At 35.9% G+C, this 24191-nt stretch overlaps 1 long non-coding RNA gene across 1 annotated transcript; it reads right to left on the bottom strand.

Annotated features, from left to right (window-relative positions):
• Positions 1-10310: 10310 nt before the first annotated feature.
• LOC136230459 (uncharacterized) lies at positions 10311-14065 on the bottom strand. Its single transcript, XR_010689390.1, has 4 exons — positions 13786-14065; positions 13266-13351; positions 11067-11337; positions 10311-10840 (listed from the first exon to the last, which is right to left on the bottom strand). It is a non-coding gene; the product is annotated as an uncharacterized lncRNA (long non-coding RNA).
• Between the last annotated feature and the right edge of the window lie 10126 nt (positions 14066-24191).

Genomic DNA, 24191 nt, shown 5'->3' with positions numbered 1-24191 from the left:
CTTTTGCACAACTCTGACACTTCATGGAATAGCAGGTGAGTGTAAAAATCTTCCTGTGTCATTTTAATGCTACCATCGTGTGTCATGATATCCATGTTGTGTTTGATTTCAGCTTGCCATGCATGTTTGTGTGGGACCTGCTTCTTTCTAACAGTGATGACCTGCTTTTTTCTTTGAATTTATTTAGAGAAGACAATGGTTGGTTGCTTTTGTATTGAGCTTGCATTATACAATTCTTTTGTTATTCTTTTTTTTTTTTTTAAAATTTGAAACGACATATCTTCCATGTATTTGGTGCAGAACTTTGCAAAGAGTCTACTAGATGTTGAGGATAATTTGGAAAGAGCTTCTTCAGTTGTCAATGAAAGTTATATAAAAATTGACCCATCTGCTGGCTCAACTAGGGCAGTTCCATTACATAAGACCCTTTTGGAACGAGTTCAAATGACTGAAAATCAGCTTGTGGAGGTAAGTATATGCTATTGTTTCCTCAATCATACTGGATGACAAATTACTCACGTTGTGCATTTGGAGGTGTTTGGGAGGAGACATTTGCTTTATATTAATTTGTTGTTGATACTGTTTTCTGATTTCTTGGATTTCAGATATCTAGGAAATTCGAAATAGAGAAGTTTGATCCAGTAAATGAGCCATTTGATCCACATAGGCATAATGCAGTGTTCTAGTTATCAGATGCTTCTAAGCCCCATGCACAGTTGCAGCAGTCCTAAAGGTATTGTTTAAATAAAAAACAATTAATTATTCCCATATTAATTTACTACATAACCTTCATGTCTCTGTCAAAAGAATTTCGGGTTCATGTTACTCAAATTTCATGTCGCAATGTTGTTATGTAATGAAGATGGGAAATCAAAAGGATAGGAAATGCAAATTTGGATGAAAGCTACTTTTGTAATCTTCTTAGCATTTACAATTGTACCAAAGACACCTACCCAAAAATATATGCTTATATAAGTGTTTTTCAACCTTCTCTCACTAATATATGACTTATGAGCATCAGTAATTTGGCCTCCTATATGCCTAACTTCTTTTTCTTTCTCTTTTTACTATTGCCAAGCTTGGACCTCTTGCTGCATATTATTCGGGAACTCTGCGTCATATTTTAATGGTAAGCTTTTGGACATTGCTAGTATTAAAAAACAGGTTAATGTATCTATAACACATTCATAAATTTGAACATGTAAATCGAGAATGAGATGAGCTTGCCTAAAATGGCATCATGAGACTTAAACCAAATGTGATATGAGTTGAGACTTCTCTTGGTTGATTTACACAAGAAACTGAAAATTGATTTTTTATTACAAACCACACATGTTGCATTCAAATTCATTTCTTATACACCTTTATCTCTCTTGCTCACATCTAATTTTTTTTTTTGACATTACTCTCTTTGTTGCTTGTGAAAATAATTAATGCACAGATATTTGGCCTGTTAGTAATATTATACATATTTTTGACCAATTCTTGTAAAATATAAGTCTTGGCCTTCTTATTTCTTGTATTGTTATTATATAATCATCACAAAGAAACTCATCCAAAAAATATGAATATTCTAAACAATTAATAATTAGTTTGTACATATTCAAGTCTTTTTCTTCTTCTTTTCTCTTATATCCTTGTCTTAATTAGTTTATGTTTGCATTTGCAACAGTGAAAGGAAAAGGAAATTGTTCTATTCAGCTGGCATGTTCTTCGAGATGAGATTTGAAAGCAAACGTCATGAATTATATATCATGTTATGTACGAACAAGTTGAATTCTTTTGTTATTGTAAAAAGAACAAGAACTCATATTTTAATTTATAACGATGTATTTTTGTTCTCAAATTTGTTAAAAAGACAAATTGGTTTTTATTTTATATATGTTCCCATTATTGAATTTGTTTTTTATTGTATTAAATATTGAAATAATTTTTAGTGTTAGTACATTCGTGAAATAACGATCGGGTTATAGTTGTAAATATAATTAAAATGTAATAATAACTACGGTGATTTATGCAAAAGACGACCGTATATTCACTCGTTAAAATTTAATAATAACGACGGTGAAGAAGCGAATAAACGACAGTTTATTCAATCATTAAAATGTCATAGTAACGACGGTGAATTATGTAAATAATAAAATAATGACCGTTTATTCACACATTAAAATATCTTAATAACGACGGTGGAATCAATTAATAACGACAGTCATTACTGTCTTAATTATTGAATAGCAATGATGGGCTATGTACGATCATTGTTTAGTTTTAACGACGGGACACAGTATACCGTCGTTAATACCTTTAACCTCAAAGGTTTTAACGAGGGTGGACGAGGGTATATACGGTCGTTATAAGTTAATAATGACGGTATTTATATAATTAACGACGGGATTAACTCTCGTTATAGACCGAATTTCTTGTAGTGTCTCTTGACCATGTCATTGATTTTGTTGTGTTACTTAAGCATCATTTTGAAGTTACTTTTGTTATAACCATATCCGATAGTTTTAGAAGTCAATAAATGGTTATGAATTCCCATCTTAATGAATAATGAGAAGATTATTGTTACCTTTTATTTGATAGAAAAGGTTTATGATACATGTATTTAACAGGAAGGCTAAACTTTTAATGTTGTTATGTTTTTCAACAGCCGAAAGGAATTGAGGCTTTGTGTTCAAATTTGATACTGAATATACTGATGTCGGTAACCTAATGGTCGCATGGTACATATGTCGTTTCAATGTTTATATGCGAGTTATGAATTACTTCTAGATATCTGCCTAATCTTTTTTGTCTTTTTTCTTTGTTTCAGGAAAAATGAAAGCTAAACAGCAAGGTTATTTACTCAGGGTACATAACATGATCAAATTTCAATTACATGTGTTAATAAGAGGGTGATTGACCTTTCTAAGATTGTATAATAAAGATAGCGTTTTTCTTTAAAAGCAAATGCATTCACGATATTCATTTAGTTGTATGGCTTTATCAGGAAGAGAGGCGGACATGTTTGAAGGCTTTTCAGACTTATTCTCTCACCAAATTGAAGAAAGCACTCACAGAATTTGAGAGAGAGGTTTTTTTTTTATACTTTATTTGATACACTGTCTACTAGAAATTGATTTTTCACATATATAGGTGGGCACGGCTGAAAATTTCAACCATTTGTATTCTTTTGCATTTCGATAATGCCTAGCAAGTTAGCTTTGTTTTAACAAGGATGAGATGTTCATTCAATGCATTTTTTTTGTTTAATCACTTATTTTCCTTCTGAACTTGTTAACTTACTTGAAGTGATATACATTTAATTTGTCTAAATTCTCTTAGTCTGTCACGTGCAGTGGCGGATGAAGGATTTCGGAATAGAGGGGGCTAATTTTAGCCCAACGTTAGAAGACAAAAAATCATGTATAAAAATTAAAATTAAACTACGTAAAATTTTAATTCTATTGATAAATACTAAAAAGTACTTGTTTTTTACAACGGTTAAGCTAAAAAAAGTTAAATAACCTAAATTAACAAGTTCAAGAACCTAAATTAAATCCCCAAATTAAATCCTCAAATCAAAACCGCTAATTAAACCCTCAAATTAAAACCCCCAATTTAGAACCCATAAATAAAATAAAAAATCTTAATTAAACCCCTAAAATCAAATTAAGGTAATTCATAATTTAATCAAAGCTCCTAAATTAAATCTCCAAAGTAGAAGCCCAAATCAAAACCCTTTAATTATAATGTTAATACAACCTAAATTAAAATTTCTAAATTAGTTCAACCCAAACTCTAAATGAAACAAACCTAATTTATTTAAAATCTAAATTAATTAAGATAAATGAGAGAAAGAGAGAACAAAGACTTATTGATTGATGATGTTAAAAGATTGAGAAGGAAAAATATAAAAGAGAAGGATTAAAAAGGTATTTTTCAAAGAAAAATGGAGAGACATGCGAAAAGCAGGATCAATAAGTTAGGAAGATTATTTGCTGGTTTAGCCCTTCACCAGAATGACGTCATTTTGGTAAAGGGCTAATTTAAAAAAATAAGTGCCTAGTCCATCCCATTGGGCTGGGCACAAACCCTAATCTCCTTCTCCTTCTCTATCGAGAAGGAGGAGGAAAGGAGCAGCAAGCCATGGCTGCTGCAAAAATAGGGGGGCTAATTTTCCCCCCTATTTGTTTTCTGGAGGCAGCGCCGGCACCGGGGAGCTGGCGCCCCCAAGCGCCGGGCTGCGTCGGCCACTGGCCACGTGGATATAGGGGTGTTAATTATGTCAGTTTAGAATAGTTGAAGGAGCTAACGAAACACTTTTTAAATTCAGTGGCCAATCAGTTTTTTTTTTGGGCCAAGTTGAGGGGACTGTTGATGTATTACTCATTATATTCCACTACAAATAATCTCCCAATTTAGCATAAGAAATCTGAATTTAAAATCTTTAAGTTTCCTAAAGGAGATGAGCCTGGCAAGACATAATTGCTACAGTATAAAAACTAACTTAGTTGAGCTATAATAAGCATATAACTCAAATTTGTACAGGCACCTGAGTTGATTAATTATTCTCAATTAGGTTGTTCTTGTTGGTGTCTGCCATCTTGGTCTAGTCCTTAGTGGGTAAAATTTCTTTGTGTTTTTCAGAGAAAAGATGTCTCTAACCATTAGACTGGATGCATACAAAAAAAGTAAGTCACTTATTTTAGTGGTGTATGATAAGGTAGAATCCTTGCCTTTCCATTCATTGATAATGTGATATATATACACAAGATATATGTGTGAACATGATAATTACAAATCAATTATATTCCTAAATTACAGCAGAAATATCCATATCTAATACACCCCCGTAGTCGAAACGGGAGGTGGTCGAACGTTGAGACTAGAGCGGAAGTCGTCGAAAAGAATTTGTGGTAGACCTTTGGTGAAAATATCTGCAATTTGATGACGAGAAGGAACATGAAGTACCCTAACCTCTCCTTTAGCAACCTTTTCTCGAACAAAATGTATATCCATCTCAATATGCTTGGTACGTTGGTGTTGTACAGGATTACCAGTGAGGTAAACTGCACTCACATTGTCACAATATACCAAGGTGGATTTACTAATAGGGCAATGAAGTTCAAGAAGAAGATTTCTAATCCAGCAAGTTTCAGATACGACATTAGCAACACCACGATACTCTGCTTCAGCACTAGAACGAGATAAAGTGGGTTGCCGCTTAGCAGACCAAGACAGAAGATTGTCACCAAGGAAAACACAATATCCTGAAGTAGAACGTCGAGTGTCAGGACATCCCCCCCAATCTGCATCTGTATAGGAGACCAAGGAATCTAGTGAAGAGGTTGTGAATGTAAGTCCGAACTCCAGGGTTCCTTTAACATATCGAAGAATCCGCTTGATAGCTGCCATATGAGACGTTTTGGGATCGTGCATGAATAAACAGACTTGCTGAACAGCATAACTGATGTCTGGGCGAGTGAGAGTCAAATACTGTAATGCACCAGCTAAACTTCGATACTCAGATGGATCATGATAAGCAGAACCAGATGAAGCACTCAGTTTTTGCTTAGTGTCAACAGGTGTTGTACAGGAATTTGCTGAAGAAAGACCGGCTTTAGAAATGATCTCAGTAGCATACTTCTTTTGAGACAGAAAAAGAGAGCCGGCGCTCCGAGTGACAGATATCCCTAAAAAATAACTCAATGGGCCAAGATCTTTCATAGCAAATTCGGAACTCAATTTGTTGATAATTGACTCTCGTAGAGCAGTGGAAGAAGTAGCTAGAACGATGTCATCCACATATAAGAGTAGATATGCCATCTCTGCTCCCCGACGAAAGACAAACAGTGAATGATCAGATTTACTGTGAGAAAAACCCATGGTAGACAAGAAAGAGGCAAACCGTTGGTACCACGCCCGTGGTGCCTGTTTGAGACCATAAAGAGACTTTTGAAGAAGGCATACATGATCTGGATAGTTGGGATCCCGAAATCCCAGTGGTTGATGCATATAAACAGTCTCATGAAGATCCCCATGAAGAAAAGCATTTTTTACATCCAGCTGATGTAGTGGCCAACCTTTAGAAAGTGCAATACTTAATACAGCTCGAATTGTTGCTGGCTTAACAACTGGACTGAAAGTATCACCACAGTCTACCCCAACAAGTTGATTCGCCCCATTTCCAACAAGTCTTGCTTTGTATCTTTCAAAAGATCCATCTGCATTAAATTTGTGCCTGAGAATCCACCAACTACGAAGAACATTAGCATTAGAAGGACGGGGTACGAGGACCCACGTCTTATTTTCAATAAGAGCCTTATATTCTTCAGTCATGGCTTGTTTCCAATTAGGGTCTTGTAAAGCAAGTGAGGGATTAGAAGGAATAGGAGAAATAGTGGTGGTGTGTAAGTTGAGCTTTCTTTGGGGTTTGAAAATTCCAAGTTTAGCTCGGGTTGTCATAGGGTGAGTCGGTTGGGTTGGGTTGGCGTGTATAGGATCGGGAGAAGGCGGGGAAGTGGGCTGTTGTGGGGAGGTGAGCTGTTGTGGGGAATTTGTGTTTGGGCCGTGTTGAATTGGAGAAGGAAAGGGACTGTCGAGAGGAGAAGGGGGAAGTGCTGGGCTGTTTTGGGAAGATGGGTTGGGACTGTTGGGCCGTGGTGAAACTGGGCTTTGGTTAGGAATTAGTAAAATAATAAAAACCTCACCTTCCACCATCACATCATATCTGCAAAGAATAGTTTTTTTATTTTAAGTTTATATGGTAACTATTTTAATTAAAATAATAAAAACCTCATCTTCCTCTCAAACGGTAACTATTTTAATTAAAATAATAAAAATTTCACCTTCCACTCAAATGGTAACTATTTTATTAAAAATAATATATTGAAGCAAACTCTATGGCAACGGTAATAAATGTTTAAACGGTAACATTTTTTTTTGTAAAATTACATTTTTAATCCAATATTTGAACCATAAGAATTATGATGTTCCTATAAATTGCAATTTCATTTTGATTTTACCAACAAAACAGCTAATCTCGACCCTCTTATATCCATACTTTGTAATGGAAAATCATCAAGATCAATTTAGCTAATATTATTCTCAGGTTCCAAACACTCAATTTTCCGAAACACAAAATTCACAAAGGTCTCCGATTAGGCCCATTCCACGACCATTATATGATCCGTACATGCCATATCCACCGAATTCCCAAAACTTTTTCAATCCCGAACACCCTTACCCGTATATGAATATACCAGGAAATCATCAACCGATGACGAGCTACTACCCACATGGCCCTTTTACTAATGATTTGTATACATGAAGGGAGCATTCCGGGCCAGTACCAATTAATGTGGAATCTCCAAACACTGTTTCAGTGGATGAGTGCGTTGAAGTTACAAGAAGTCAAGCACAACCGGTAGTCGGTTCAACACCGAGGTTCAGATGGAATACTACCCTTCAAAATTTTTTATGCAATACTTGGTTAACAGTAGCAAACGATGAAGTCGTTGGTACCGATCAACGGCTAGGTGATTTTTGGAAGAGAATCATGAATCATTTCAACATATATAAACCCGAAGGTCCGTGTCTACCCAAAGAGAATACGGCTTCAGCAAAATTTTACAAAATTAGTAAAAATATCTCTGATTTTATCGGATGCTATTCCGATATTGTTGCAATGAAACCAAGTGGCCATTCGGATACACAAATCATTGAAAAGGCGGAACAACTCTACGTTTAAAGGAATAGCTCCAAATTTCCTTATATTCATTGTTGGCAAATAATGAAAGACGAACCTAAATAGATCGCTTTTAAAGAAAAAAACATTGATGATGATCCATCGAAGAGATTGAAGGTTGCTGCTTCAGGACAATACAATTCAGCAAGTGAAAGTGGCAACGACGTACACTCGTTCCCTGAACGTCCAATAGGTTAAAAGGCGGCTAAAAGAGCGTCAAAAGGTAAAAAAAGATGAGTGACTCCTCTCAAAACATAGACGAGGAATTCTACAAAGATTTACAAACGCAAAAAGTTAAAACATCGCATGATTTAGTGCAACAAGGCATATCATTTCTTCGTAATCAACAAGAACAAATTAAGCAAAAAGATTTTGAAATTCTCGACAAAGATACTTCAGATATGGATGAAGAACGACTATCACGACACAAAAAAAAATTGTGCACACATCAAAGCGAAGTATGATTTTCTTTAAATTTATTTGTAATGTTGTCTAGTTATTTATTTGTAATGTTGTCTAGTTATTTATTTGTAATGTAATGTAGTTTATTTGTAATTTTCACTATAATGTTGTCTAGTTATTTATTTGTAATGTAATGTAGTTTATTTGTAATGTTCTCTATAATGTTATAGTTATTTATTTATAAAATTTATTCCATGTTGTCTATTACAAACACTAAACAACAAAATAAAATATTCCAAAGCTTTAAACATAAAAAAACTAAACATTAATCTAAGGAATAAAGCTTTCCATTCATCAATAGGCATAAACCATTTCAGAAATGTTTGAACATTGGCAGGAATATGTCCTTCGATCAAACCATTTGACCATTCCCCTAGACCAAATTCAAATAGCATGAAATGCATATGGCATAAGAACCATAGCATGTGCAATGAGTATATTAGGAACTCTCCACTAGACGGTAGTTTGAAACAATACATAAATGGAGTTTCCGGATGAAATTTTGGTGGAATCACATATGTCTCCCCAAATATCCGGATTGCAGTATATTGATATTGAAGTATATTTTCAATGCACTCGCTCTTATTCATTGTGGAAACTAATCGTTTTTCGAGAGGAAAGTTAGGGAATGCAGTGGTGAAATAAGATGGAGTGAAGAATGATGATGCTATTGTGAGAGTAAGATGATAATTTTTGTAGTAAGATGATAATTTTTGTAGGAAGATGTGAACTTAAATAAGATGCGAAGAAATTCATTTTTCAAACTATTACTATATCCACAAGTTTTTTTTTTTTGTTTTTATTCACTATTACTATAACTATTACCATGTGAAGTATTTTTTTCAAACAAGAAACTCATTTTTCAAACAAGAATCATAGTAATTATTGCCCTATACTATATACACATGGTATTTTTTTTGTTTTTATTCACTATTACTATTACCATGTGAATTTTTTTTTTTCAAACAAGAAACTCATTTTTCAAACAAGAATCATAGTAATTATTCACATGGCATTTTTTTCGTTTTTATTCACTATTACTATTACCATGTGAATTTTTTTTTTTATTCAAACAAGAAACCTTTTTCTTTCTACATATGTACTCATCATTCGGCAAATTCACATTCACTGTCATCTACCATTTTTCATCTATAATTTTTCAACTACCATTTTCATCTCCTCAACTACACTAAGCAAAATGTCACATGAGGAAGAATACAACTTTTTTTAAAGTAGAATGGATGCTGTAAGAAATATGTGGGACGAAACAGATGATCAAATGGACCAAGCTTTCTTACGACAAGTAACACAATCATCCGCACCAACTCGTCGTAGAAAATACGTTGATCGAAAACGTGAAGAAGGTGCAGAACGTATGTATAACGACTATTTTGCTGATGAACCAGTTTATGATCAACATTTGTTCCGTAGAAGGTTTCGCATGAGTAAACCATTGTTCCTACGTATAGTAGAGGCATTGGGAAATCACACTACAGAAATGGCCTATGGTCACGGTCGTTTACCGTCATAAGCTACGGTTGTACGACCGTGGCCAAAAGAGGCGTGGCAAATGCTCGACGTCTTTAGCAATGGTTGATCGACCGTGGCCAAAGGGGCATTAGAGTCAGTTTTTACGTATAACCGACTCTAATGCCTTACATTTTTGCCATGGTTGTTACAAAAAAACCGTGGCTAAAAGGGTCTTTAGCCACGGTTGTTTATAACAACCGACTCCAATGCTCTGATCATTAGAGTCGATTGTTTTAACAACCGTGGCTGATGTCAATTACATTAGAGTCGGTTGTTTATAACAACCGACCCTAATGTTAGTTTTTAGCAATTTTACATCAGTAGGTTCAAATTGAACCTACTCTATATTTTTCCCAATGTATTACTGTAGTTAACGGTAAACGATATTTGTTACCCTCAAATAGGATTAACAGCTTATTAATGAGAATTGAAAACAGGTCAAATATCTTTATAGGCCATGCTAATCCTAAAACAGGTCAAATATATTTAGATGTAGGCCATACTAATCCCTCCAGGACATTGCATTACTTCCACAATCCACGACTACAATACAACAGAATTACACTTGTCCTACCAAAACAAACCATAACCAATTTGAGTACCAACAATACATAAATATTGATAATGCATCCTTCTATATATTTAACAAGCACAAAAACCTCTAAATTTCAGTTTCAACAAGCTCAAGTTCAAACTTCAAACCACAAACATATATTTTACAGCTTCACTAGGAAAATATCACCACTTGCATAAAGCAGCACTCATAAATTACACCGAAACTAGAGTGTCATGCTTAAAAACTTAGACCTTTCATTTCTGCTACATAGTAATTGTCTGTTCTGAAACTGAAGCCAAACCTTGCATCAATCTAACAATTTCAGTTTGTATCATCCAGATAATATTATATTTAGCCTTACTTGGTTTGCTCCTAATAGTACATGCAAATACCTCTACCCTTAGAGCAATTGATGCCCCTGCCATTGAACTTATTACTACCTCAAACATATCTTCATCTGATCTGCCATCTCCTACCTATTCACAATACAAAATCTGGCGACGATCCCCTTCCTTGCATCGTTGAAAGTAACCTTTCGCCACCAGCCCCTTGCTTACTCCCTACATTGTATACTTCTTATTAGAATCAACTCGAATAGTATAATGCATGAAAAAAATAATGGTAATGGCTCCACTCAAGTATCAGCCTACAAATTTACACTCAACCATCTACCAAATTCACATTAATGATAACGGCTCCACTCGAATATCAGCCTACACATGATTACATCATAGAGTATGGAAAAATTGAAACCTTTATTAAAAAAAAAATATATCTGGTGCAAACCTGAGGTTTACTTCCACTGTATTTTGACCACTCTTAACTGTTACAGATTCATTTGTTAAGACGCTCTCGAGATGATCTAGAAGTTCTTTAACTTGGCATGAACCAAAATCTGGATTTGCATCCTCATACGACCATACCAGTGAAGTTCCCTTATCCTCAATAGTGGACCCATCAGTTGTTTCAGTATAAAGTTGCATCACCGGTTGTGCAATCTGCTTCCAAGCTGTGTCCGTTACAGGCACACATGTTCCCATCCGAGTCTCGCATTAGCCTAAAATCAAATGATATTCAACTTCAAATTAAATCATATTGCAAGTCCAATAGTAATGATAAGTTTAAAAATTCAAACCAATACACCTAAGGAAGTAGCCATGTTCTGCAGCTAATCCTAGATTCTCACACAGAAAACCATTCAGTAAGAGTTTTGTGGCTACTAACACTAACAAGGAAAACAATATTATTCTCATCTCTACATAAGTTATTTAGGATGTCAATTGTTTTAGGAGGAGCACTCTTATTAATCGAAGCCTATATAATTCCAAACGCTAATTGATAAAAAGAAGAAAACGACAAAGACTATCGAGAATCGTGCATTTCAAGCTAAACACAGAGATGCAATTACAGAAGCATAATTAAACCGTTCAAACACCGTTTCCCGATACTTCAGAAATAGAAAACCTGTTTCATTTAAACAGAAGTTAGCTGCTACAAAAATTCAAACTGTTTTCAGAGGCTATTTGGTTAGTGTTTGTTTAAACTCAAAAGTTAATCTTCTAATATGGGTATTCTCTAGATTTTGTTTTTGTTTTTATTTTTGTACTTCCAAAATTAGGTAAAAGTGAAAGGACATAAAGGAAAGTGAAACAAAAAGACGTAGATTTGAATTTGTAAATGGGTTATTTTAATTTAAGAGTTATACTAGTGAAGAAAAAATTAAGAAATGTGTTGAAAAAGACTCAGATACTATCTAATTGGCAATGGGACCTCCACATGTCTACAAAATGGGATACCCATGCATAACTCATTTCCTATTTATGACAAATTTTCCTTTTTTTTTAATCATTCTCCTAGTTTTGAATTTCTTATAATGAAGTTAGTAAATGTAAAATAGTCAACAAATGTTAGGCAATAATAAAGTAGTAAACAATATGAGATGTGTCAAGATTAGATTAGATTTGATTATTCTCTGCATCACAATAAGTTGTGTTGGTTTCATCATATCCAAGACAATTATTGCTGTAGTAGTTTGCTTATCAAGATGATGGTTGGTAATATTAATTCATTCTTTTTTCCTCTTTCTTTTTTTTTTTAATTTATTTCCTGTAATGTAAATGAATTCACATGAGGAAAAATGGTCCTATTCAAGCCAGCAATAATGCAATCTCTGAGTTGTGAAATGGTGTTGAAGAAGACACAAAAAATGAACAATAAGGACATAATTGGATGTGGAGGATATGGAACAGTTTACAGACTAATGGTAAGTGATTCGGTGGCTTTTGCTGTCAAGAAACTCAACAGAGGAAGTGTAGAGAGAGATCAAGGCTTTGAAAGAGAGTTGGAAGCTATGGAAGATATTAAACACACAAATATTGTTACTCTTCACGGCTATTATACTGCTGCTCACTATATTCTCCTCATCTATGAGTTCATGCCTAATGGAAGCTTAGATTCTCTCCTCCATGGTATGTTTAACTTAGACTCACTCTATTAGTTTAGAACTGCATATTGACTATACAAACCAATTTGAAAGGTCCAAATTGACACTTCATGTTGGGATAATAAACATAATTTGGATGGCTAGATCAATATGCTCCAAAATAACACCTAAATACAACACTCATTATGTTTTTGATGTATGAATGCTACACTAGTCATTTAGATCAAATTCCAAAATTAGCATGTTAAAGGATCAAATTGATACTGAAAGTTTATTCTGATAAGAGTGCCCATAGATTCAAATTCTTAAACATGATTGACATCGTATTTTAGAGAATTGAACTTCAAATTTAGGAATCTAATCATAAGGATGACTTTATTTACTTTTGAACTGCAGGATAGAAACAATCATCAATCTCTACAAAACTGGACTTTGAAAACAATCAATCCGTCTATCAATTCCAAAAAACAATCAAAATTAGAACACATTAATGGATGAAATACTGAAAACAGCAATGTAAGAAGGCTATCTTTCAAGCTTACTCAACAATGCTTCCATTGCTGGCAGTTCCTTCATAACACCAATTAATGGACTTGCTTCTTTCAATTTCTGCTGATCCCTTATCCACCTAAAATGAATTCACAGAAACTTGAACAAATTATATGCCAGTAAAGTCTAACAACATGTTACGGGACTTCAATTTGAACTTCAATTTTTGTCATCAAATTACACATATCCAACATGAGTAGTAATTATATGAAATTACTCAACTTGAACTTTAATTTTTGTCTTAAATTACACATAACCCTTAACCAAAGATCATAAATCACAAAATTGAAGAAATTATTCAGATGCTCAATCTTAATTTTGTACTAAACGGCCAAAACCCCAAAATGCAGTTATAACAAGCAATTCGTTAACACAATGAACATAGGAGAACAAAACTTGTTACGGGACCGAAGAATAAAACAAGCCCAAACAACCAAAATTATGAGTACATACCCAAACATGGTCGAGTTTCATTCCTGAAACAAAATGAGTAATAGCAATAGAAACTCTAACCTGCTTCACGAACTCAAACTCCAAACGGTGAAAGACGAACTAGAACTCAAACTCCAAAGAACAGCAAAAGGAAACTCGAACTCACAGAACACGAAATCGGAAGAGTGCAGACTGGAGTTTCAATACTCCTTTAAACAGATGGAACGAGGGAATTGAATATAGTGTTTAGGGCATGAAGGAGAAAGAAGCAGATTGGGAATCGAATACAGTGTTTAGGTCATGAAGAAGAAAGAATCAGAGTGGTAATCGCATGAAGTGGGAATCGCTCTAAACATTACGATTGAAATCAGGTCTTTAGAGTCGGTTTATCAAATAACCGACTCTAAATATTATCATTGGCGTCGGTTAAAGGCATAACCGACGCCAATCACCCTTTATTTGGCTTCGGTTTGCAACAACCGACCCTATTATTTGGGTCATTGGTGTCGGTTCAATCAAAAACCGATGCCAATGACCATAAAAAACACGCACAGTTTTAAAAAAAACATTTAGAGTCGGTTATTAAATTTACCCGAGGCTAATAAGTCCTTATTAGAGTCGGTTTTTTAAAATAACCGACTCTAATAACCTTTAACTACGGTTTTTATAAACAATCGTAGCCAATAAAGTGTAGCTATAGATCAATTATGTACTAGTGTCACATAGTGTATTTCCAACAAAGAGTTGATGCTGCTAGGAAAAAAGGTTTTACACCACTTCAAAAATGCACATCGGCTATTCGCATGCTTGCCTTGAAGACGTGCAAGAAGGACCTACGCCAGATTTTGCGAATTTTCTCACACGAGATTTACAGCTACGTAGTAGAGTGAGCCATATCAATCTGAAGCACGATTTGGTGGAGTATATATGGCAATGTTTCGGAGTCACCGACCTAAATAATTGATCATCTTAATATGTTGTGTGATGTACTATTTTTTTATCGTCATTAATTATTATAAGCGTGTGTTTTTAAATTAATAATTGTTCATTAATTAATTACTCGTTCCTTTTGTAACGATGTACTATTTTCTATCCGTATTAATTATTACAAGCGTGTTTTTTTAATTAATAATTTTTCATTAATTAATTACTCGTTCTTTTTTTACATCATAATATTAAGTATTGAATTAAATGGTTTGTGTGTAAATATTTGTGTATGGAGATAATAAGTATTGAATAAACAATTGAGTTGGGTAAATTATTAATTATAAATTAATTGAATAAATATATAATATTTTATGACAAGTGAGACCTACAAAAAATGAAAGTAAGAGAGGATTATAGTGGGTTGTTAATTATGGGTGTGTTTTTGAACATGTGGCATTGAGAAGTTGTAAACTCCATTAGGGATGCTCTTATGTTTCTTTTGTTTTTGGCTTAATGCATATATACACACCTAAACTTGACAAGTTTTGTCTAATGGCACCCTGAACTTTTAAAATAACCTATCACACACCTATAGTTGCCTTTAAAAACCTATCGCACACCTATAGTTGGCTTTAAAAACCTATCACACACCTATAGTTGGCTCATTCGGACCTCCTACACACAAAATCGTTGAGGTGGCATACCGAACGAACTCCCACACTTTTCTTTTTTTCTATAACACGCATACCACCTCGTTCGTTAAAGACAAAAGATCAACGATTTTGTGTGTAAGAGGTCCGAATGAGCCAACTATAGGTGTGTAATAGATTTTTAAAGCCAACTATAGGTGTGCAATAGGTTTTTAAAGCCAACTATAGATGTGTGATAGGTTATTTTAAAAGTTCAGGGTGCCAATAGGCAAAACGTGCCAAGTTTAAGGGTGTAAATATGTATTAAGCTTTTGTTTTTCCTCTTTGATGTTGGATCTTATTCATGTGCTTGTCCTTTTGTTTTTAGTTTTGCTTTTTGAGATGGTATATTCTGGGATGATTTTCATTATGATTTCAAATATATATTAGTACTAAGAGGAAAAAATCATTTGACTGTAAGCTTGTTATGTATGGCTGTTGCATAGGGGTGCACACAAAAATCAGCAAAACGGAAAAACCAAGCCGAAACCGAACCGAAAATAAGGTTAATCAAAACCGATGGACTAGTGTACGATTTTTAATTTTAAAAATAGTGGTTAATGGTTATGGTTACGGTTTTTGTATTTTAAAAACCGCGGTTAACCGAAACCGACCGAATATTAATTAAATATTAAAAAATATAAACATTTATATATATAATTATATATTATCACACTTAGAATAAATACGAGGGTCAATAAAAAAAATTTAATAAGAAACACTAATTATTTTCGGTGGCTAAAACTCAACTCATAGTACCAATTTGTCAAAAATTAGATAATTAGTGAAAATAATATGCCTGAATAGGGCTTAATTGGTAAAGAATGGATGATAATAATTTTAATCTAAAAAACAAACATAGTAATTTGATGTTGTAAAGAGCTGTCGTAAGGGGAAAATTAAGGTCTGTTTGGTTTACCTGTTGTTTGTTGTTACGATTTGTTATTTTCTGTTGTTGTTGGAAAAGCATAGATTCTCTATTTTTGGAGAAAAAAAACTATTTTTCAGGTATAAAAAGCAAACAGTATTTCCCTAACCAAACACCTAAAGATTAAGTCAACATCCCACTGACAATAAAAATTAGAATTCTTTTATTATTTTTATTTACTAATGGTTAGAAACCGAAATAAAAGATTAACCGACCGAAATAATTGGTTAACCAATTACTGATTAACCGAATTTAGTGGACTAGTATACGGTTAGTGTTTTTAAAAGCCCGATTAAATGATTAACCGACCGAATTAACCTTAATGGACTGGTCAATCAACCATGTGCACCCCTACTGTTGCATTCGAATACTGATACATAAATGGTGTATAGATTGATATGGATGGAGGTTGTGCACTTATAACTACATTATCATTAATGTTTCAAACTTAGCGCAATTTAACAAACTTAAAAATCATGTTGTTTTTGGCAAGTCCATCTTTTTGTTGGAACTTGTACTTATAGACTATGATAAATATTTCGAAAAATAGATCACCGACACATATAGGTCGGTGATAGCGTCGCTAAGAACGACGAAAATCACCAACTAAAATAGGACGATAACACATACACATATCACCGGCACATTTGGTGTTTGGTGATATCCCCGATCTAGCTAAATTGGATTTTATCAGTGTTCCGTCGGTGATAATGATCACTGACACATTTTTGGCTATCACCGACGGATTTTTCCGTCGGTGATAGTGTTTGTTCTTCTAGTGCTTGCGACCCAAGCCTAAACACAATAAGAGCCCAAACACGTACCAAGCGACCATAAACTAATCTCCACAAGTTAGAGATGACCACTACGGCCTAAACCCAACGAGCGGTGGCCCATTACAGCTTATAAGGTTCTAACCTCAGGGCTTTAAGAAATCTTCTAGAATCCTATTAGACAAAGGATTCCTTTTAGGATTCGAACTCCTTAAGGATTCCCCAAGAATGTGACAACCTTAAACCTAATCGACACTATAAATACACAGAAATAGACAGAAGGTGTGATACGTTAACTACTATCCATAAACTAGTCCATTCCCTTCCATTCGGTCCTAACTTAGAAAATGACGTAGGCATGAGAACGAGTTTGCCGGACTCCTCCCCATTTGACCTTGATGAAATTGATTATTGTCCCTAGAATAAATATTAATAAAAATTAAGGTTAAAAAAATATATCCAACACATTCAAATGTGTCGGATACATTATTAAATTGATATTAAAAAATTGAATTTGAACAAAAATGATAAGTCAAAAGCATTAAATAGGTAGTGGGCATAATGCATGGCATGGGCAGAATTTGTAGCTCAATTATTTTGAGCAATTCACATGTATCAAGTCAATCAATTGGCTGAAATTAGAGCAGTGCAGGATTGAATAAAATGTTCATTCACATTAGTGTGTGTTTACACAACTTTTAGGACTCTATAAATATGGTTGTTTCATTTTTTGTAATTCGATTGAAGGTTATGGAATTCAATTAAGCTCATTTTCATTTTTTAGTCCAATACTATACTTACATTTCTTCCTAACTCTCCTTCAATTTTATTTTTTTACACTTCGATTAATTAATTGCTTCCGCTAAATTAGTCGCAATACCTCCAACAAGTGGTATCAGAGCTTAGTCGGTCAAGCGGCTAAATCAAAAATTTCCCTTTTCTCCCAATAACCAAATCCAGCAAAAAATATTATTTCTCTCCATAGCAGTCACCAACTCAACACTCGTTGTTCCAATTTTCAATGGTGAAAATTATGATTTTTGGAGCATCAAATTTAGAACGATATTGCGTGCTTCGAATTTGTGGGATATTGTAGAACAAGGAATTCCACAAAATTCTCCGTCAGCAGAAGCAGAATCCAAAATTAGCCAGCACCGCCAAGCCGGTTCCAGATCAGCAAAAGGAATTGACTCGGAAGGATGCAGATGCACTAGCAAAAATTCACAATGTTATCGCAGACTCAATTTTTCCAAGAATCATGAATGCCACCACGGCTAAACAAGCTTGGGAAATATTGAGAGATGAATTTCAAGGAACTCCCAAAGTTCGCAACATCAAGCTCCAAACTCTTCGGAGAGATTTCGAGAACCTTAAAATGAAAGATGGCGAAGGTATCAAAATCTACTCGTCAAGAGTTAATGAAGTTGTGAACCAGCTACGAGCTTATGGAGAAGATATTAGTGATCAAAGAGTTATTCAAAAACTCTTGATTACACTGACTGAAAAATTTGATTCAATCCTTAGCGTTATCGAATCCAATGATCTTTCCCAGACATCAGTCACCGAAGTACTGGGCACTCTACAAGCTCATGAAGAAAGAATTTCCAGACGAGCAGAAATTCATTCCGATGGAGCTTTGCAGTCCAGACACAAAAATAAATCCTCTTCTTTCAGATCAAAAAATAAATCTGAAGGAAAAGGAGGCCAAAATTCGGGAAACAATTGGATGCCACCACGGCTAAACAAGCTTGGGAAATATTGAGAGATGAATTTCAAGGAACTCCCAAAGTTCGCAACATCAAGCTCCAAACTCTTCGGAGAGATTTCGAGAACCTTAAAATGAAAGATGGCGAAGGTATCAAAATCTACTCGTCAAGAGTTAATGAAGTTGTGAACCAGCTACGAGCTTATGGAGAAGATATTAGTGATCAAAGAGTTATTCAAAAACTCTTGATTACACTGACTGAAAAATTTGATTCAATCCTTAGCGTTATCGAATCCAATGATCTTTCCCAGACATCAGTCACCGAAGTACTGGGCACTCTACAAGCTCATGAAGAAAGAATTTCCAGACGAGCAGAAATTCATTCCGATGGAGCTTTGCAGTCCAGACACAAAAATAAATCCTCTTCTTTCAGATCAAAAAATAAATCTGAAGGAAAAGGAGGCCAAAATTCGGGAAACAATTGGAGATCCAAAGATGGAGACAAGAAAGGGAAATTTCCTCCTTGTGGCATATGTCAACTTAAAACCCACTTGGAGAAAAATTGCTGGAAGAAAGTGTTGAAACACCTTTCCACATGATTTTGATTTGACAAAATTATTTAAAGAATATTCTAAAACACACTAAGTTTAAATGCTTTGATTTATTACACTAACGTGTTTGTTCAATGTTGAGTTAAATTGTTTATAAGACATAAAGACTAAAAGGCTAAAGGCCCAAAGGAAAGTCAAAGGCCCAAGACAACTCGGCCCGTGTAAACAAAACGCTGTCGTTATGGACAAAACGCAGCTCAGCATGAAGAAGGATCTGGAAGACTTTCTTTGTCTACTTCGTAACGAAGGTGCTGAGTTGGACGACAAAGAGTACAAGACAACAGCTGAGCAAGGAACAACTTCAAGATAAAGTATTTCTACTTTGGGTAAAGTTCAGAAGACACAGAAAGCTGTCTGGAAGACTTTCCATAAAAGGCGAAACATTCTGCCTGTCTGTCTAAAAGCTGCTCAGCACTGACCGAAGATAGAAGATAGAACAATCTGATTGGCTAACGGCACTGAGCGTGTACTGAGTGACAACGACATCAAGCCGTTTCCCTCCAACGGTTATTTCGAAATTTGAAATAACCGATACCTCAAGTGTCACTATAAATAGGCCTTTCAGTTGCTTCATTCGATGCAGATCTTCAACTAGCCATTACGCTGACCAAATTCACACTCGAAGAATCTGTGAGAAAAAGCAAAGCAAATACTTACACCAATTTCCATATTACTGTGTAAAAGTCTAGAGTGATTATCCAATCATCTAAAGTGTCTTAGCAATTGTTGTTTAGGACAACCTTATTATCAATTCTAGAAATAGAAAGGAGAGGCTGAGTACTCGGTTATAGTACTCAGCAATAGAATAGGAGTGAGTAGAGGTATAGAGGAAGGTACTCTTGTTATACTCAGCTTCTTGTTGTAAAAGGTTTGATGCTCTACCGTTAAAGAGCTTAGTAGAGAATTCGAAAGCTCGGAACGTGTTCCGGGGACAGGACGTAGGCGTAGAGGCCGAATCTGGATAAATCTGCTGAGTAACATCGTTCTAACCTTAAACTCCTTTCATCTATATATTGCTTGCTTAAACAAAACTGACCAAGTAAAGAGGTCACGCTGAGTTGTGTGCATTGAGTATCTGAGTTCAGGAATAGACTTTAGTGCTATCTCCTGCCTCAAAGAAAGAAGCTGACTTAGTCACCAGTTGGCTAAGCTAGTGTCTTACTTCACTCAGCGCGCTGTATAATTCCTTTTCAAAGAAAAAGAAGTCAGCCTCAACGTACAAAATTTTAAATAGTTCCTAACCCCCCCCCCCTTGGAACTAAGTTGTTACGTTATAAGGGACCAACAAGTGGTATCAGAGCCTAAAAGCTCACTGTGCAAGGTTTAACTACCTTGAGCTGATCCCCACTATGGCTGAAAATAGCACTCGATTTCTCCCAGGAAATCTGACAACTCAGATTCTACCTGAGGGTCTGTCCATAACTCGGCCTCCCCTATTCTTCGGGTCTAACTATACCTTCTGGAAGAATAGGATGAAAAATTTCATTCAGGCTACAAATATGAGTGCCTGGCTATCTATAGTCCAAGGCCCATTTGTTCCTGTTGAAACGGTTGATGGCCAAACGGTTGTCAAATCTGAGACCAAATGGACAGAGGATGATCTCAAGAAGCTACAAAACCATGCTTCGGCTATAAACATGCTTCACTGTGCGCTCGATGCTGCAGAATACAACAAGATTTCAGGTTGTGAGTCAGCGCAGGAGATCTGGAAGAAGCTGGAGGTCACCTACGAAGGAACCAACAAGGTGAAAGAATCCAAGGTGAACCAGCATATGAGATTGTACGAGCTGTTCGAAATGAACGATGATGAAGGGATCTCAGACATGAATGCAAGATTCACAAACATCATCAACGAGCTCAAAAGACTTGGGAAGATCTTCACTGAGGAAGAACAAGTCAAGAAGATTCTTAGGAGTCTTCCTAAAAGCTGGCAAGCAAAGAAGACCGCTGTTGAGGAAGCTCAAGACTTAACCACCTATAAGTATGATGAACTCATCGGCTCACTGCTGTCCCATGAGATCTCGATGAAGAATTTCAAGGTGAAGGAAAAGTCTGAAGACAAGAAGCAAAAGTCTCTTGTCATGAAAGCTGACTCCACTGATGGGAGCTCAACGGACGATGAAGAGATGGCTATGTTTACCAGAAAGATGAAAAGGCTGTTCAAAAAGAATGACAAATATTCTAAGAAGCCTTATAAGAAGTTTGATAAGTACAAAGCTGACTCTAGCGACAGCAAGTACAAGAAGGACAGCTCAAAGCCCATAACTTGCTTTGAATGTCATCAAACTGGCCATATCAAGTCAAGCTGTCCCTCGCTGAGGAAAGAAAGAAAGAACGGCAAGAAGGAAATGGTGGCAACCTGGAGTGATAGTGATGATTCATCATCATCTGAAGCTGATGCCACTGAGTCAGCGAAGATTTGTTTCATGGCTGATGAACTTGCTGAGCCATGTGTTTCTGAGCATGCAGACCCTTCCATTGCATCTGACGATGAGGAACATTCAACTGAGGTAATATCACTACCCTTGCTCAGAAATGAAATGGTTAATGCCCTGAGTGACCTCTACACACTTGTCAAAAAGTGTAATAAAAAGGTTAGAGCACTCAGCAGGCGATGTGACGAGGTTGAGGAGGTCAAACTGAGTGACCTTCGATATCTTCTTTAGGACAACTCAGATTTGCATAGTAACATTGGAATTATGCAAAAGCTTATCTCTGAGGTCCAATCAGATTCTAGGAAACTGAAAAAGGACGTCACATCTATTCAGAACCAACTAAAGGTTCCAAACAAAAGAAATATTACTCTGAATACTCAGTACCGAAGTACTGGTCAGCAGAGATGGAATCCTCAGCGGAATGTCCAGTGTGACTTCTGTGGGAAGAAAGGACACACCATAAAGGTGTGCTGGCATGCTCAGCACTGGGGTGTTGACCAGTCAGTGAGATATCCTAAACGGAAAGTCAGCTGTGACTTTTGTGGAAAGAATGGCCATACTGTCCAAGTATGTCACCATAAAATAAAATATGATGCTTTACCTGTTGAACCTAACAAGCCAGGACCCAAAAAGAATTGGGTACCTAAAAGCAACTAGTTACATTGCAGGTAAGCCTGAGGTGTGCTGAGAAGTCAAAAATGTGGTATATTGACAGCGCATGCTCGAGGCATATGACTGATGATGAAACTCAGTTCATCACATTTGAGCGTAAACGAGGAGGAAGCGTAAGTTTTGGAGACAACAAAAAGGGTAAGATAGTAGGGTCAGGAACCGTTGGAGGTAATCCTACTATTGAGTCTGTCTCTCTAGTCAGCGGACTCAAATATAACTTACTCAGCGTAGCTCAGCTATGTGACAATGGGAGAAAAGTTATATTTGATGACACTGGATGTAAAATATTCGAGGGTAAGACTAATGAGTTAATTTTAACTGCCCCTCGCATTGATAATGTCTTCATGCTGAACTTAGAGAAAAAGTTTTCAAAAACTATATGCTTAGTATCAAAGGAAGAAAATTCCTGGCTATGGCACAGGAGACTTGGTCATGTAAGCATGGACCTCCTGGCCAAATTAGCAAGAATGAAATTGGTTGAGGGACTACCAGAACTTAAATTTGAAAAAGATCAACTATGCCACGCTTGCCAAGCTGGAAAACAAACCAGACAATCTTTTCATAGAAAAAACATTGTCTCAACTAAGCATCCATTAGAGTTACTACACTTGGATCTCTTCAGTCCAGTCCAGCCGCTGAGTCTGGGTGGAAGAAGATTTTTCTTGGTCATTGTAGATGACTTTTCTCGGTACACTTGGATCATCTTGCTGAGTAGCAAGGATGAGACCTTTGAGATATTTTCAAATTTGGTTAGAAAACTTGAAAATGATAATGCCCTAAAATTGACTCACATCCGAAGTGATAATGGTGGAGAATTCAAAAACTAACAGTTTGTTGAATTCTGTGAAGCCAGCGGCATTGACCATAATTTTTCTGCTCCCAGAACGCCTCAACAAAATGGGGTTGTTGAAAGGAAGAACAGAACCTTGGTTGAAATAGCCAGGACAATGCTGAGTGAGCATAGGCTTCCAAAGTACTTTTGGGGAGAAGCTGTCAACACAGCGTGCTATATTCTTAATAGGGCTCTTGTTAGACCTATACTAAAGAAAACCCCCTACGAACTTTGGAAAGGACGAAAGCCCAACATTGGATACTTTCGAGCCTTTGGCTGTAAATGTTTTATTTTAAACACCAAAGATAGCTTAGCTAAGTTTGACTCAAAAGCTGATGAGGCTATCTTTTTAGGCTACTCAACAAACAGCAAAGCATACAGAATTTTCAATAAACGAACTCAAGTTTTAGAAGAGTCAGTACATGTTGAGTTCGACGAAACTAACCCTGCAGGAAGATATCAGCCGCTGACCGAGGATGATCCACACTCAGTACCCGTTGATCAACATACAGCTGCTGAGTCATTCCCTCAAGGGCTGACCAAAGGTAAAAGTGAACCTCAAATTGTTTTCACTGACCAATCTACACCTGCAGAGATTGTTGAAACACAGACAGCACAAGACATCAATCTACCAAAGGAGATAAGGATACCAAGAGGACACTCAGAAATTGCTATTCTTGATGCCGCTGAGAATACCCTGATGATAAGAAATCAACTCAGGAGATACCGCAGCAACGTAGCCTTCGTCTCAGTTCAGGAACCAAAGAACTTCGCTGATGCTGAGCACGATGAATTATGGATGAGCGCAATGCAAGAGGAACTTGATCAATTAAGAAGAAATGATGTATGGGAGTTAGTGCCACATCCAAGAAGTCAGAAGACCATTGGAACAAGATGGGTCTTCCGCAACAAGCT

Source organism: Euphorbia lathyris, chromosome 5 (assembly GCF_963576675.1).
Source record: "Euphorbia lathyris chromosome 5, ddEupLath1.1, whole genome shotgun sequence".
In the NCBI taxonomy this organism is placed as follows: Eukaryota; Viridiplantae; Streptophyta; class Magnoliopsida; order Malpighiales; family Euphorbiaceae; genus Euphorbia; species Euphorbia lathyris.
This window is presented reverse-complemented; position numbering and strand designations above follow the sequence as displayed.